Source organism: Manis javanica, chromosome 15, assembly GCF_040802235.1.
Source record: "Manis javanica isolate MJ-LG chromosome 15, MJ_LKY, whole genome shotgun sequence".
Classification (NCBI taxonomy): domain Eukaryota; kingdom Metazoa; phylum Chordata; class Mammalia; order Pholidota; family Manidae; genus Manis; species Manis javanica.
This window is the reverse complement of record NC_133170.1, coordinates 29408711-29426080: the sequence shown is the minus strand read 5'-3', so window position 1 is coordinate 29426080 and position 17370 is coordinate 29408711. Positions and strand designations below refer to the sequence as shown.

General features: G+C 36.6%; 1 pseudogene; it reads left to right on the top strand.

Annotated features, from left to right (window-relative positions):
• Positions 1–2771: 2771 nt before the first annotated feature.
• LOC108407822 (olfactory receptor 4C11-like) lies at positions 2772–9650 on the top strand (annotated as a pseudogene).
• The last annotated feature ends 7720 nt before the right edge of the window (positions 9651–17370 follow it).

Here is a 17370-nt window from a genome sequence, read left to right as displayed (position 1 = left end):
ATCATTAGTTTTTTCTAGCTAAAAGATGTCATTTAGGGCAAAATATCCATCTAGTTGCAAGAATAGATCATCTTTTTTCCATGATGTAATAATACATATTGGAGATTGAATTCTTTATCACATCAGGTCCGTGTTTCTTAACTAGGAAGGGGAGGGATACTTCAGGGAATGACTTTCCCCAGACTCAGATATTTTGCATCATTCGTGTTTAAGTACTCCTCCAGGGAAGGCAGAAGTGAAGCATTTCCCAGTCAAAATCCTGTGTGAGAGAGAATTCAGAAAGTGTGCGCTGAATCTGGAACAGTCTTAGCCTGAAATCCGGCATGTACGGGAGAACCTGGTCTCTTAGTGAGATCAAGGATGCCCTGGTTCCAGATAATCAGATGGAAGTTTAGAAGCACTTCTTTATGTAATTTGAGCAGAGGGTGTCTACAGTACCTTGGGAAGAAAAGAGGGAAGCTGAACATTCACATCTCTGCATAAGCCCTTACGAAGCTGGTACATTTGAATTGGGGATTAAGCTCGTTGTATTTTTACTTGGAACATATGCATCTGATCAATGCATCTAATATATACAACACATTGGTGGAAGGATGGAATGTTTAGGACATTTCTAGGAGTGCCTTACATTCTACAGTGAGATGACGGAAATAAAAGATGTGCACAGCAGCTCCTGATGGAAATGGGAACTACTAGGTGAGGGCTATTGGAGTTGAGCAAATGGAAATAATGTAAGTTTGGGTGTTCCTGTAAATGCTCCCTGGAGATGATGATTTTGATGTGGATACAGCTGAATGCAGGTTACCCTTTTTCTCAATGGCAACTGAATGTAGAATAGCATGGAACACTATCTAATTATACTTATGGGATATTTTCTTAATTCTGGTTCTTCATTCAACAAATATTTCTTAATCACCTGCATTTACTTAGTTGCTGAAATTCATACTTTATTTGCCAAAATTCTCATCCTTATGTTGCTTCAATCTAAAATATAGCATTTAGGGTATATAATTTTAAAATATGTGTATATTTGTATGTCTATTAATCTATATATAAGTATATATATACACACACACATGCATATAATTCACATAATTTATGTATATGTATTAGTGGATACATATAAACCATGCAAATTATTCATATGTACCTATCTATGTATCTATATATATGTATAGATATACAGATACAGATATTTAATATTTTATTCTGAATTGCTGTAAACCACCAAAAATTTTTGTATGTTTAAGAGCTTTGACAAGAGCATGCTTGAAAGACTCCAAGAAAGCCAGCAAACATGTAGTTAATGTCATTGTTGTGGCGTATGATATGACTAAAAAGCACTGAGTTTCAGAATTACCTCGATAGTGGACTCACCACCTTAAACATTTGGGTCTTATTTTTGCTTTAAAAATATTGCTGTCCTTCCTGCTTATACAACAAGAAAGTTGTAATGGGTCAGTGATATTCAAGTGTGAATAATAAACCATCTCTTAGGATACGGTTTTTAAAAGCCGAACTTTTTAGTGAATTACAATCATCATGATAGTGATGTATTATCAAATTTTATGAAAGGGCAGTTGCTAACAATTAGGTACTGCTCACATCTCTAATGCAAAGAATGCAGCTTCTTTACACAGGGAGTACACGCACATGCTTTGTATTCATGTACAATTCATTTATATAATTGTGTGTTTAAGTGTGCTATGTGTTATCCTTATTAATTATTAATACATTAATAAATATTAATTCTCTTTTTATGTCTATCTTTTCTTACTTGAAATCAGAGTACAGGAAGCTCAAGATATATATCACAAGAATTCTACTGAAAAGTTTCAGTGATGATTCAGAGCTTCCTGTGCTCATTTCTCAACGCCTGGTGCTCAATAGTAAACCAGAATTTTAAATAAATATTCTGATATATTTATTTATTTTCTCCTGTATTTTTTCTTCTTTTTAGTCTCAGTGACTCTTATGCATTAATGAAACATATTGAAAGACCAAGAAAAACAATGAATAGGGGAAGGATTTAACTTTTGACAACATAGTATAGTAAAAAAGTACAAAGTTTAATAGAAATGAATATTTAAATAATTAGAGAGGTAAGAGAGGTAAAATGAAAGGAAATAAACTTAGTCAAGGCAACGCATAAAAGGAAGTCCCATAATGGGCAGCTGGCTGGGTGTTCATTGCTAAAATGTAAGGTTTGTTGTGTCTCTCTCCACCCACACCACATCTCCTGTATGTGCAAGTGTGTTTAGGTTTATTAAGAAAGACTCTGAATTGTTTCTCAATCATTTTTTCATATTTATATATTTTCAGACAGTATCTTGTAACTGGACTTGGTTCAAGGAATGTACAATCATACTGAGTAAATCATGCAGAAGTTCTCTTTCCTTCTGCAGCATGGCACTCTGATATTGACAAGCCCTTGATGAGAACTCCAGAAAACACTCAGCTGAAGAAGTGACTTGCTCATGCCAAAGCACCCCAGTTAGTGATTATTATGTGTGAAGAAGCACTGACTTTCTCATATTTGCCTATTTTTATTTCAATGTTTCCATACAGTTAGGTAAATGGATCAAATAAATATTACTGATTCCACTGTCATTGTGGTGGTGTATGATGTGAGATCAAAGATAAAATAATTCATAGCAGGTAAGTGACCAAGCATATATATTTGACCACCAAATATGTATTGATTTCATAAAATATTTTAATTTCTCCTTTGAAGATTATTCCTAAGCTGTGCTTTCATCACATCAACTAAAATGATACAGCAAAATAACAGCATAACTGAATTCATACTCTTAGGACTGACACAGGATCCTATGAAGCAGCTCTTTGTAATCTTCTTTGTATTCTATGTAGGAACAGCAGTGGGGAATTTGCTTATTATTGTGACCATCAAGTCCAGCCTAACACTAGGGAGCCCCATGTACTTCTTGTTTTATTTGTCCCTTGCTGATTCCTGCTTTTCAATTTCCACAGCCCCTAGACTAATTGTGGATGCTCTCTCTGCAAAGAAAATAATGTCTTATAATGAGTGCATGACTCAAGTCTTTGCACTACATTTATTTGGCTGCATGGAGATCTTTGTCCTCATCCTCATGGCCATTGACTGCTATGTGGCCATCTGCAAGCCCTTGCGTTACCCAACCATCATGAGTCAGCAGGTCTGCATCATTCTGATTATTCTTGCATGGTTGGGTCTTTTATACATTCAATGGCTCAAATTATCCTGGCCTTGAAGTTACCTTTCTGTGGACCCAATTTGATTGACCATTATTTTTGTGATATGCAGCCCTTATTGAAACTTGCATACATGGACATGTATGTGATCAACCTGCTGTTGGTGTCTAATAGTGAGGGCATTTGCTCAAGCAGTTTTGTGATTCTGATGATCTCATACATTGTCATCTTACATTCTCTGCAAAACCACAGTGCAGAAGGGAGGGAAAAAGCTCTCTCCACTTGCACTTCCCACATCACTGTAGTCATCTTATTCTTTGGTCCATATATATTCATATATACACATCCCCCAACCACTTTCCCCATGGACAAGATGGTGTCCGTATTTTTTAATTCATTTTATTATCATTAATCTACAATTACATGAAGAACATTATGGTTACTAGACTTCCCCCTTCACCAAGTTCCCTCCCCAACAAAACCCATTACAGTCACTGTCCATCAGCATAGTAAGATGCTCTGGACTCACTACTTGTCTTCTCTGTGTTGCACATCCCTCTCTATGTCCCGCCCCCACATTATACATGCCAATCGTAAGGCCCCCTTTCTTTTTCCCTGCCCTTATCCCTCCCTTTCCACCCCTCCTGTCCAGTCCCTTTCCCTTTGGTAACCATTAGTCCATTTTTGGGTTCTGTGATTCTGCTGCTGTTTTGTTCCTTCAGTTTTTCTTTGTTCTTATACTCCACATATGAGTGAAATCATTTGGTACGTGTCTTTCTCCACCTGGCTTATTTCACTGAGCATAATACCCTCTAGGTCCATCCATGTTGTTGCAAATTATAGGATTTGTTTTCTTCTTATGGCTGAATTAAATTCCTTTGTGTGTATGTACCATATCTTCTTTATCCATTCATCTATTGATGGACACTTAGGTTGTGTCCATATCTTGGCTATTGTAAATAGTGCTGCGATAAACATAGGGGTGCACCTGTCTTTTTCAAACTGGAGTGCTGCATTCTTACGGTAAATTTCTTGAAGTGGAAATCCTGGGTCAAATGGTATTTCTATTTTGAGCTTTTTGAGGAACCTCCATACTGCTTTCCACAATGGTTGAACTAATTTCCATTGCCACCAGCAGTGTAGGAGGGTTCCCCTTTTTCCACAACCTCTCCAACATTTGCTGTTGTTTGTTTTTTGGATGGTGGCAATCCTTACTGCTCTGAGGTGATATCTCATTGTGGTTTTAATTTGCATTTCTCTGATGACAGCGATGTGGATCATCTTTTCATGTGTCGGTTGGCCATCTGAATTTCTTCATTGGAGAACTGTTTGTTCAGCTCCTCTGCCCATTTTTTAATTGGATTATTTGCTTTTTGTTTGTTGAGGTGTGTGAGCTCTTTATATATTTTGGATGTCAACTCTTTATCGGATTTGTCAGTTATGAATATATGCTCCCATACTGTAGGATACCTTTTTGTTCTATTAATGGTGTCCTTTGCTGTACAGAAGCTTTTCAGCTTGATATAGTCCCATTTGTTCATTTTTGCTTTTGTTTCCCTTGCCCGGGGAGATATGTTCAAGAAGAGGTCGCTCATGTTTATGTCCACGAGAATTTTGCCTATGTTTATTTCTAAGAGTTTTATGGTTTCATGATTTACATTCAGGTCTTCGATCCATTTCAAATTTACTTTTGTGTATGGGATTAGACAGTGATCCAGTTTCATTCTCTTACATGTTGCTGTCCAGTTTTGCCAGCACCATCTGTTGAAGAGACTGTCATTTCCCCATTGTATGTCCATGGCTCCTCTATCATATATTAATTGACCATAAATGTTTGGGTTAATATCTGGGGTCTCTATTCTGTTCCACTGGTCTGTGGCTCTGTTCTTGTGCCAATACCAAATTGTCTTGATTACTGTGGCTTTGTAGTAGAGCTTGAAGTTGGGGAGCAAGATCCCTGCCACTTTATTCTTCCTTCTCAGGATTGCTTTGGCTATTTGGGGTCTTTGGTATTTCCATATGAATTTTTGAAGTATTTGTTCCAGTTCATTAAAGAATGTTGTTGGTAATTTGATAGGGATTGCATCAAATCTGTAGATTGTTTTGGGCAGAATGGCCATTTTGACTCTATTAATTCTTCTTAGCCAAGGGCATGGGATGAATTTCCATTTGCTAGTGTCCTCTTTAATTTCTCTTACGTGTCTTGTAGTTTTCAGGGCATAGGTCTTTCACTTCCTTGGTTGGGTTCATTCCTAGGTATTTTATTCTTTTTGATGCTATTGTGAATGGAATTGTTTTCCTGATTTCTCTTTCTATTGGTTCATTGTTAGTGTATAGGAAAGCCACAGATTTCTGTGTGTTAATTTTGTATCCTGCAACTTTGCTGTATTCCAGTATCAGTTCTAGTAGTTTTGGAGTGGAGTCTTTAGGGTTTTTTATGTACAATATCATGTCATCTGTAAATAGTGACAGTTTAACTTCTTCTTTACCAATCTGGATTCCTTGTATTTCTCTGTTTTGTCTAATTGCTGTGGTTAGGACCTCCAGTACTATGTTGAATAACAGTGGGGAGAGTGGGCATCCCTGTCTTGTTCCCTTTCTCAGAGGAAAAGCTTTCAGCTTTTCACTGTTCAGTATGATGTTGGCTGTGGGTTTATCATATATGGCTTTTATTATGTTGAGGTACTTGCCCTCTATACCCATTTTGCGAGAGTTTTTATCATGAATGGATGTTGAATTTTGTCAAATGCTTTTTCAGCATCTATGGAGATGATCATGTGGTTTTTGTCTTTCTTTTTGTTGATGTGGTGGATGATGTTGATGGATTTTCGAATGTTGTACCATCCTTGCATCCCTGGGATGAATCCCACTTGGTCATGGTGCATGATTCTTTTGATGTATTTTTGAATTCGGTTTGTTAATATTTCGCTGAGTATTTTTGCATCTACATTCATCAGGGATATTGGTCTGTAATTTTCTTTTTTGGTGGGGTCTTTGCCTAGTTTTGGTATTAGGGTGATGTTGGCTTCATAGAATGAGTTTGGGAGTATTCCCTCCTCTTCTATTTTTTGGAAAACTTTAAAGAGAATGGATATTATATCTTCTCTGTATGTCTGATAAAATTCTGAGGTAAATCCATCTGGCCTGGGTTTTTTTTCTTGGATAGTATTTTGATTACTGCTTCAATTTCTTTGCTGGTAATTGGTTTATTTAGATTTTCTGTTTCTTCCTTGGTCAGTATTGGAAGGTCGTATTTTTCTAGGAACTTGTCCATTTCTTCTAGGTTTTCCAGCTTGTTAGCATACAGGTTTCCATAGTATTCTCTAATAATTCTTTGTATTTCTGTGGGGTCCGTCGTGATGTTTCCTTTCTCGTTTCTGATTCTGTTGATGTGTGTTGACTCTCTTTTTCTCTTAATAAGTCTGGCTAGAGGCTTATCTATTTTGTTTATTTTCTCAAAGAACCAGCTCTTGGGTTTCGTAGATTTTTGCTATTGTTTTATTCTTCTCAATTTTGTTTATTTCTTCTCTGATCTTTATTATGTCCCTCCTTCTGTTGACTTTAGGCCTCATTTGTTCTTCTTTTTCCAATTTTGATAACTGTGACGTTAGACTATTCATTTGGGTTTGTTCCTCCTTCTTTAAATATGCCTGGACTGCTATATACTTTCCTCTTAAGACTGCTTTTGCTGCGTCCCACAGAAGTTGGGGCTTTGTGTTGTTGTTGTCATTTATTTCCATATATTGCTGGATCTCCATTTTAATTTGGTCATTGATCCATTGACTATTTAGAAGTGTGTTGTTAAGCCTCCATGTGTTTGTGAGCCTTTTTGCTTCCTTTGTACAATTTATTTCTAGTTTTATACCTTTGTGGTCTGAAAAGTTGGTTGGTAGGATTTCAATCTTTTTTAATTTACTGAGGCTCTTTTGTGGCCTAGTATGTGGTCTATTCTGGAGTATGTGCTATGTGCACTTGAGAAGAATATGTATCCTGTTGCTTTTGGGTGTAGAGTTCTATAGATGTCTATTAGGTCCATCTGTTCTAGTGTGTTGTTGAGTGCCTCCGTGTCCTTACTTATTTTCTGTCCGGTGGATCTGTCCGTTGGGGTGAGTGGTGTGTTGAAGTCTCCTAATATGAATGCATTGCTCTCTATTTCCTCCTTTAGTTCTGTTAGTATTTGTTTCACATATGCTGGTGCTCCTGTGTTGGGTGCATATATATTTATAATGGTTATATCCTCTTGTTGGACTGAGCCCTTTATCATTATGTAATGTCCTTCTTTATCTCTTGTTACTTTCTTTGTTTTGAAGTCTATTTTGTCCAATACTAGTACTGCAACACCTGCTTCTTTCTCCCTATTGTTTACATGAAATATCTTTTTCCATCTTTTGACTTTTAGTCTGTGCATATCTTTGGGTTTGAGGTGAGTCTCTTGTAAGCAGCATATAGATGGGTCTTGTTTTTTTATCCATTCAGTGACTCTATGTCTTTTGATTGGTGCATTCAGTCCATTTACATTTAGGGTGATTATTGAAAGGTATGTACCTATTGCCATTTCAGGCTTTAAATTCGTAGTTACCAAAGGTTCCAGGTTACCTTCCTTACTATCTAAGAGTCTAACTTAACTCACTTAGTTTGCTGTTACAAACACAATCTAAAGGTTCTTTTCTATTTCTCCTCCTTTTTCTTCTTCCTTCATTCTTTATATATTAGGTATCAAATTCTGTACTTTTTGTCTATCCCTTGATTGACTTTGTGGCTAGTCAATTTAATTTTGCATTTGCCTCACAATCAGCTGTTCTACCCTCCCTACTGTGTTTATACTACCTCTGGTGACAGCTATTCAACCCTAGGAACACTTCCATCTATAGCAGTCCCTCCAAAATAGACTGTAGAGATGGTTTGTGGGAGGTGAATTCTCTCAGCTTTTGCTTATCTGGAAATTGTTTAATCCCTCCTTCAAATTTAAATGATAATCTTGCTGGATAAAGTAATCTTGGTTCCAGGCCCTTCTGCTTTATGGCATTAAATACATCATGCCACTCCCTTCTGGCCTGTCAGGTTTCTGCTGAGAAGTCTGTTGTTAGCCTGATGGGCTTTCCTTTGTATGTGATCTATTTCTGTCTCTGGCTGCTTTTAACAGTCTGTCCTTATCCTTGATCTTTCCCATTTTAATTACTATGTGTCTTGGTGTTGTCTTCCTTGTGCTGGGAGATCTGTGGATCTCCATGGCCTGAGAGACCATCTCCTTCCTCAGATTGGGGAAGTTTTTAGCAACTGCCTCCTCAAAGACACTTTCTATCCCTTTCTCTCCCTCTTTTTCTTCTTCTGGTATCCCTATAATGCGAATATTGTTCTGCTTGGATTGGTCACACAGTTCTCTCAATATTCTTTCATTCTTAGAGATCCTTTTTTCTCTCTGTGCCTCAGCTTCTTTGTATTCCTCTTCTCTAGTTTCTATTTCATTTATTGTCTCCTCCACCATATCCAACCTGCTTTTAATACTGTCTATCATGCTCTTCAATGATTGAATCTCTGACCTGAATTTATTCCTGAGTTCTTGGATGTCTTTCCGTATCTCCATTAGAATGTTGAGGATTTTTATTTTGAACTCCCTTTCAGGAAGAGTCGCGAGGTCCATATCATTTAAATCTTTCTTGGGAGTTGTATTAATAATTTTACTCTGGACAAGGTTCCTTTGGCGTTTCATGCTTGTATATGGCACCCTCTAGTGTCCAGAAGCTCTATTCTGGAGCTGCTCAGCCCCTGAAGCAATGTCTGGGGTGGCAGGGGAGCAGTACTGGTGCCTGTGGGGAGGAAAGAGCTGTTCCCCGCCTCCCGGCTGCTGTGCCTGTCTCCGCTGCCTGAGCCAGTGGGCTGGGCACACAGGCATAAGTTTTCATCCCAGAGCAGCCGGATATGGATCCCTGCTTTCCACAAGCAGCCAGAATCCCAGTCTCCCCAGGGACTCTGCCTGTATTAACTTTCCAACCCGGTGGTCATGCGAGTCTCATGAAAACACCATGAAATGTAGGTTTGTGCTCCCAGAGCAGATCTCCGGAGCTAGGTATTCAGCAGTCCCAGGCCTTCCACTCCTTCCCTGCTCCATTTCTCTTCCTCCTGCCTGTGAGCTGGGGTGGGGGAGGGGCTCAGGTCCCGCGGAGCCACAGCTCTGGTATGTTACCCCGTTCACTGAGGTCTGCTGTCTTCTCCAGGTGTGTGCAGTCTGATGCTGTCCTCTTTCCTGTTGCTCTCTCAGGATATTTTCTAATTGTATCCAGTTTTAGGAGGAAGCCTCTGTCTCTCCTCTCATGCCGCCATCTTTAATCCAATTGGTGGTGTCCGTATTTTATACTATTGAGACACCCTTTCTCAACCCCCTCATCTACACACTGAGGAATGCACAAGTGAAAAATGCCATGAGAAAGCTGTGGCATATCAAAATTACCTCTATTTAAGCAAAAGATGAACTGTGGGCCTTGGTTGAGTATTTACTGAGCCATGGTTTGAGTGAATCTCTACAGATCAGTATCATAGTGTGTATCCTGACTCCCCCATGCATTCAAATACAATGCACCTGGTCTCCTTACTTTTTTCTGTGTTTCTGTTCTCAAACTAGTAGCTTTCCTAACATCCTCAGCCTGACTCCCTCTTTCCTTGAGAGTTCAATACCGGCACTGATGAATGTGAAATACACCTCACAACACAGTATACACTGTGGTTTGATAGGAAGATATATATAATCACAACTGTTTCAATATGTGAGGATCCATAAATAAAGTGTAACTACTTTGCTGTGACTTATAATTTCCTCCAGAACACATTTGAAATAAGGTATCCTGCTTTCTCTTGAACACTTACAAAGCAAAGGAACTCACTTTGTGTATCAGGAAGTTCATTTCATTTGATGATTCATTTGGCTTTGAAATGTCCCATACTACTGTGTCAAAGACTCTTTAATATAATGATATTCTATTAAAGTCCTGATTGCTTTTTTGGCTCTTAAGATGGCTGAGACTTATGTATGGGATTTTTTTAAATGTAGGGTTACAAAGGCCCTGAGATATTCAGCTATTTATATGATTGATGTATAGGGACTACAACAATGGAATTCTATAACTCTATGAAATAAAGTAAAGAAATGGATCTAAATAAAAATTAAAAATACACCAGAAATACAGCATACCTTTTGAGATTGAAGTACTTAAAGTTACTTGAAAATAACCTGGTTTGATGGAAAAAAAATGATGATATTATTCTGTGTGAAGTTGGAGTATGTGAGTGAAATGAAGGAAAGCACCAAAGGCATCCGGGTAGCGATCACTAACACTTGTCTTCGGTCAGTGGACTTAGAGAGAACCCACTATTTTAGCCCATTATTGCCACTTGTTTTCTCTCTTTGAGGTTTCCTAATAAAGGTGACACATAGACTGACATGTTAGATTTGCCAATTGAATTTCGGCGCCCAGAGCAGCAGAACAGATTAACTGCTGTACCTTGGCTGTGCCTGCCAGAGGTCGTATCATGACCATTTGACATTCATTGATTTCAGTATATTAGTACCACGTCTTTAGTAATTTTTAAGGTTCCATTTCATTTCCAAGACTGTTGCCACTATTTAAATGGAAAACTTTACCAATATTGTCTTGACAAAGATTATTTTAAGATAAATTCAGTAAAATAACATGTTCTCTGTGTTGTGATTTGTTTCTTGCTTTCTGGGACATTAGGAAGCTCAGTGTTTGTGCTGGTGTCCCAAATTAGTATGCCATTCATAAGAAGGGACATGTAATTAACACAGAATGGAAATGTCATGATCCATCATAAAATTATCTAATCTACATCTCTATTACACCAGTACATGTACACATACACGCACAGTCAAGGTGTTCATGGTGGTTTGTTTTTCAGAGGAATGAATAAAAAAGGTAAGAGGTATAAAAGAAATTAAAATAAGCTAAAATGTAAGCTAAAAATAACGTTAAGTTAATAGAATAAGTTATATAGGGAAAGAATTTCAGGAGTTTTTATGTGGGTCAACAGTTTTTATGCTTGGAGTCAAATTATAACTGGGAAAATAAGATAAAAGTTTTAAAATTTGTGTGATACTATATCCATCCAGTGGAAGTGAAGACCCACCCTCAAAAGTGGTTCACCCAAAAGAGAAATTGTGAATTCGAATTATCCTTTCATTTTAAGAACTGTAGTGTCTCATATGTGTTCAACACTTTTTTGTTTTCATCATATTTGTGTCTTACAAAAATAGAACAAAGTCATGTATTCCTACTGAAAATTTACAGATGAAAAACTGAAGTTCAGAAAAGTCAATATATTCTTTAAGGGTTTTATGCTAAGGAGTACCAGAAGTAAGATTTTAAATGAGGTTTTTATGTTTCCTAAGTCAATAACTAACACCTGTGTCCTATATTATGCCTTATTTAAAATCTTTTTAAATGGTTGAAAACACAGGAAACATTAAGAAATTGATGCAGTCATCATTAACTGCACTTATTTTAGCTTCAGGGTAGGTCGTAGATTTTAATGATGAAGACTATGACCCTTGAGGTCATTGCATGAATCCAAACAGTGACTCTATCACTTTTTTAAACAGCATTCTTGAGAAATTTTTTAGACATACAAAATTTGTATATATTTAAGGTGTGCAACTTCGTATTTTATGTATAATGTGAAAGATCACCACAATTAAACTAACATATACACTGTCTTTACATAGTTACCATTGTGTGTGTATTTGTGTGTGATTAGATTTAAGATCTATCCTCTTTGCAATTTCAAGAATACCATATTGTTAAGAATATTCAAAGTGCTGTATACTAGATCTCTAGAACTTATTAATTCCACATAACTGATCCCTTCTACACTTTGCCAATATCTCTCTATTCCCCACAATTCCTGGGCTCAAGTAACCACCAGTTGACACTCTGCTTCTGTGAATTGGATTATGTGATTTCCACATATAATGGAGATAATGCAGTTCATCTCTGTGCTTTGATTATTTCACTTAACACAATGTCCTCCAGCTATATTTATGTTGTAAATGGCAGGATTTCTCTTTTTTAAGTCTGAAAAACATATATATCACATTCTGTATGTTGCTTCATCTGTCAAGGCCAATAAAGTTGCATCCATATCTTGACCATCGTGAATAATGCAGCAGTGAACGTGTGAGTGCAGATATCCCTCCATGATCATCATTTCGGATCCTTTGGATACATAGCCAGTAGTAGGATTGATGGACAGTAGTTCTATTTTAAACTGTTTGAGGAACCTCCTTACTCTTTTCATAATGGACATACTAATTTGCATTCTACCAGGAGTGCACACGTATTCCCTTTCCTCCACATTCTCAACAATACTTGTTACCACGAGTCTTTTTAATAAAGCCACCCTGACAGGTGTGAGCTGCTATTTTTTTTCCAGTTTAGATGAGACATAATTAATATATAATCTTGTGTAAGTTAAAGATATACAAACTGTTGATTTGATACATCTATGTATTGCAAGATGATCAGCACCATAACATTTCTTAACACCTCTATGAGAAAACATAATTTCCACTTCCTTTGGGGGTGAGAAAATTTAAGATTTTCTCCCTTAGCAACTTCCAGCTATGGAATACAGTCTAACTGACAGTATTTCATGTCTATAAATACAGTATAATCATCATGCTGTACATTGGATCCCCAGAGCTCATCTTAAGTTTGTGCCCTTTGACCAGAATCTTTCCCACATACCCCAAACCACAGCCAATGGTAACTACCATTCTACTTTCTGTTTCTATGAGTCCAGTCAACTATTTTAGATTCTCCATTTAGGTGACACCATATAGTATATATTTTTCTCTGTCTGACTTATTTCACTTATCAGAATGCCCTCAATGTCCAACCATGCCATCTATGTTGTCCCATATGGCAGGATTTCCTTCTTTCTCATGGCTGAGTGTGAACATGTGTATGTGTTATTGTCTCCCATGTGGAAGATCCATTGTCACTATATGTCATATATATATGGGGTTAGTTGTGGGTTTTCTTTTCTGCTCCATTGGTTTATATGCCTGTTTTTGATGTGCTAATACCTTACTTTTTGGTTACTATAGGTTTGTAATAAACTTTGATATCAAGAATTGTGATATCTCAGCTTTCTCCTTGTTTAAGAGATTTTGGCTATTGGAGCTCTTTTGCGATTCCACATGAATTTTGGGGTTTTCTTTTTCTATTTCTTAAAAAACATCATTGGGATATTACAGTGATGGCATTGATCACCAGATAATTTAATAATATTTATTCTCCTAACACATGAACAGAGGATGCCTTTCCATTTATGTGTGACTTTTTCAGTTTCTTCATCAATGTTATACAATTTTCAGTGTATAACTTTCATCACTTTGTTTAGGCTAATTCTTAAGTATTTATTTTTTTATTGCTTATGTGAAAGAGATGGTATTCATATTCTTATTTCCATTCTGAATACTGCATTGAAAGTGCATAGTAACACCACTGATTTTTATAAATGGATTTTTTTCTGATAATTTACCAAATTCATTAGTTCTAATGTGTGTGTGTGTGTGGGTGTATGCAGTCTTTGTTTTTTCCATGTATATGATCATGTCATCTGGAAACAGATCATTTTACTTCTTCCCTTCTGACTTGGTTGCCTTTTCTTTGTTTGCCACGCTGCTTCAGCTAGAACTTCCAGTATTATGTAGAATAGAAGTGCCAAGAGTGGCACCTTTGTGTTGTTCTGGATCTTAGAAGAAAATCTGTTGGTTTTTCACCATTTAGTATGATATTAGCTGCAAACTTTTCATACATGACCTTTTTTGTTGAGTTCCACTTCTCCTATTTTGTTGAAAGTGTTTATCATGAAAGGATGTTGGAAATTTATCAAAGGCTTTTTCTGCATCAATTGATATGATAATTTTCTTTTTCATCTTTCATTCTGTTAATGTGGTACATGATATTTCTTGATTTTTTGCATGTTGAACCATCCTTGCATTCCAGGTATAAATCTCAATTGGTTGTGATGAATGATTCTGTGGGCCATCTGTAAGCCCCAGCATTACACAGCCTCCACAAGTAGCAGGTTCTGTGGTGTGTTGGAGTCTGTGGCCTGGGTGGGGTCCTTTGTGCACTCTTCAGCTCAGATTTTTCTGGCCGTGAGTTTACCTTTCTGTGGTCCCAATGTGATCTATCACTATTTTTGTGACTTGCAGCCTTTGTTGAAACTTGCCTGTAGAGACATCTGCATGGTTAATCTCCTCTTGGCTCCAACAGTGGGGCCGTCTGTACAGTCAGCTTCATCATGCTGAGGTTCTCCTAGGTTACCACCTTGCCTTCTCTGAGGAGCCACAGTGCTGAAGGGAGGAGAGAAGCCCTCTCCACCTGCACCTCCCATATCATCCTAATCATCTTGGTCTTTGATCCTTGCATATTTATATACAGGTGCCCTGCAACTACCTTCCCCATGGACAAGACAGAGTTGTGTTTTATAGAATTGGAACACCTTTGCTCAACTCTCTGGTTTATACACCAAGGAATGCAAGAAATGAAAATGCCGTGAAAAATTTACAGAGCAAGACATTGATCTCAGAAGACAAAGATGAATTGAAGTTTCAAATTCTTCTTCATAGTTTGGATTGATCTAAAACTCCACAAAACATTTTATCCTCTTATTTTGGAATTATTATAATGCTAACTTGGAACATGAGAGTTATTTCCTTCAAGAAAATAGGAAATGTGAATACTTCCACTGGCTAGTGTTGAGTCAAATTTATGTAGAAGAAGAGACAGAGTGAGGTATAAACAACTATGTATTCTCCATTGCCTAGATATTCACCTGTGTTTCTGTCTCTTGTCTGCCTAGTATCATCATGGCTTTGACCGAGTGTTTACCCTGCTTTTCATCATGTGAATGTCCAGGGCTCTTTTCATCTAGATTACACACCTCATATTCACAGTCTGGCTCATTTTACCTCTTTTCAAAGAATTTCACTTGTTAGATGCTTGTATCTCCCCATGTTTGGTAATAGGCCTGCAACTTAATTGTCCTTCCTGAGCCAAAAGAAAGTGCCAGATTCAAATAATTCTGGAAGGTCATGTAGTAAGGAGAATATTAAATCTAGTAGTCTCCCTCCCAATTCTTGAGTGCTCATTCCTAATTCTTACTATCAGTTTTTTTAGATCCTTCTAGAACAGTAACATAACAGTGATGAAATTCACTCTTTTCAGGTAAGTCTGTGACCTTAGGGAAGTTTGACTATTGTGTTTATACTCAAAAGAGTTTTTTTTAGTAAAATCTACTTTATGCTCCTAATTTGATTTCTTCTAATTTGGGGGTGGTAGTAAGGTTTCTCTTGAATTATATTAATTAATCATGGCATATATGGTCCAAATTTAGTGATATATTATGTGATCTAGAAGTAAGGAGCATAAGCAGTTGATATCAGTGAATTTTAAGGTAGTAATAAAATAAAACAATGAAGGAGATAGCTTCAAGGAGGATAGTTAGGTTTTAAAGCAGGCATCTCTACATGACAGATATGAATTATGAACTTCCTTTCTGGAAAAGGCAAGTTGTGGAAGTAACAAACACTCAGTCGTCACCAGGGATTCCAGGAAGAGGGGAAAAAGAGATGAATAAGTGGAATGCACATCATTTTTTAAGGAAGGGAAACTATTATTTATGATAACCATAAGGGTACCTGACATAATGTATAAGTAAAAACCCATAAAACTGTACAATATAAAGTGTGAGCATTGATGTAAACTGTGGATTTTAGTACAAATGTAACAGCTTGGTTCATCAATGCAACAAATGCACTAAACTACACAAATGTCAGCTAAAAGGAAAACCCTGAGGAAGAAATGGTGGATAGTGAGAACTCACTGTATTTTCTGCGTAACTTTTTTGTAACTCTAAAACTTCTCTAAAAAATAAAGTCTATTTTAAAAAGTTATATTCACAAAGGAAAGTTTAAAAATATTTTATTAAATTTTTATACAACTTCATTAAGAGTATAGAAGCATCTGTGTGAAAGCAATTTTTAACTGGGATATTATTATAGGTATAGTTACCAGAATTAATTTAAATGATGTTACTGATGATGAAGAATTTGAATAAAATTCTTTATCCATATGCCATAGGATAGTCTTTAATAGTATACATTTATATACCTAATGTGTTTTTCTCTTATTTTCTTTCTTTTTTTAACATACCACCCTCATGGAAATTTTCATGTCAATAAACACAAAAGAGAATATAGTTTTTGTTAATAGTTTAAGTCTCCAGTAATAACAAAATATGTTTTGGTTTTATTAAAATACATCTTATCTAGATGTATCTATCATTCTGATAGCAAGCAAATGTAAAACTACTTTTTCAAAGCAATAGGCAAGATTTTCTGTGCTAGATATGGATGAATAGGTGTACTGTCTTAAAGTTTATTTTAAATGTACCAGAGAAAAATGTTTACAGAAAAAGAAGATTAAACAGGAAATATTCACCTTCTCTCTGCTATGCATTATTCTAGTAGATGAAAATATGGTAGTAAAGAAAATAGACAACATCTATGTTCTCATGGAGTTTAGTTTGTAGAATAGTAAGATCAATAGTGAAAACTTGGTGAATATTTAATATTCTAGGAATTTTTTTTGAATTTTTTTTCTTAAGGTATCACTGATATACAATCTTATGATGGTTTCACTTGAGCAACATTGTAGTTACTACATTCACCCATATAATCAATTCCCACTCACCCCCATTGTAATCACTGTCCATCAGCATAGTAAGATGCTATCGAGTCACTACTTGTCTTCTCTGTGCTATACTGCCTTCCCCGTGTCCCCTCCCCTGCTACATTATGTCTGCTAATTGTAATACCCCTTAATACCCTTCTCTCTCGTACACACTCACCCTCCACACCCCCTTTCCCTTTGGTAACCACTAGTTCTTCTTGGGTTCTGTGAGTCTGCTGCTGTTTTGTTCTTTCAGTTTATGCTTCGTTGTTATACTCCACAAATGAGTGAAATCATTTGGTACTTCTCTTTCTCCACCTATGTTATCTAAGGGTGTTTCTTAAAATAGTCACTAGTCTCATTTTCTTTTTTCTGCTACAAAAATATATTCAGTTAGTTACTTTATTTGGCAGCCCTGAATAGA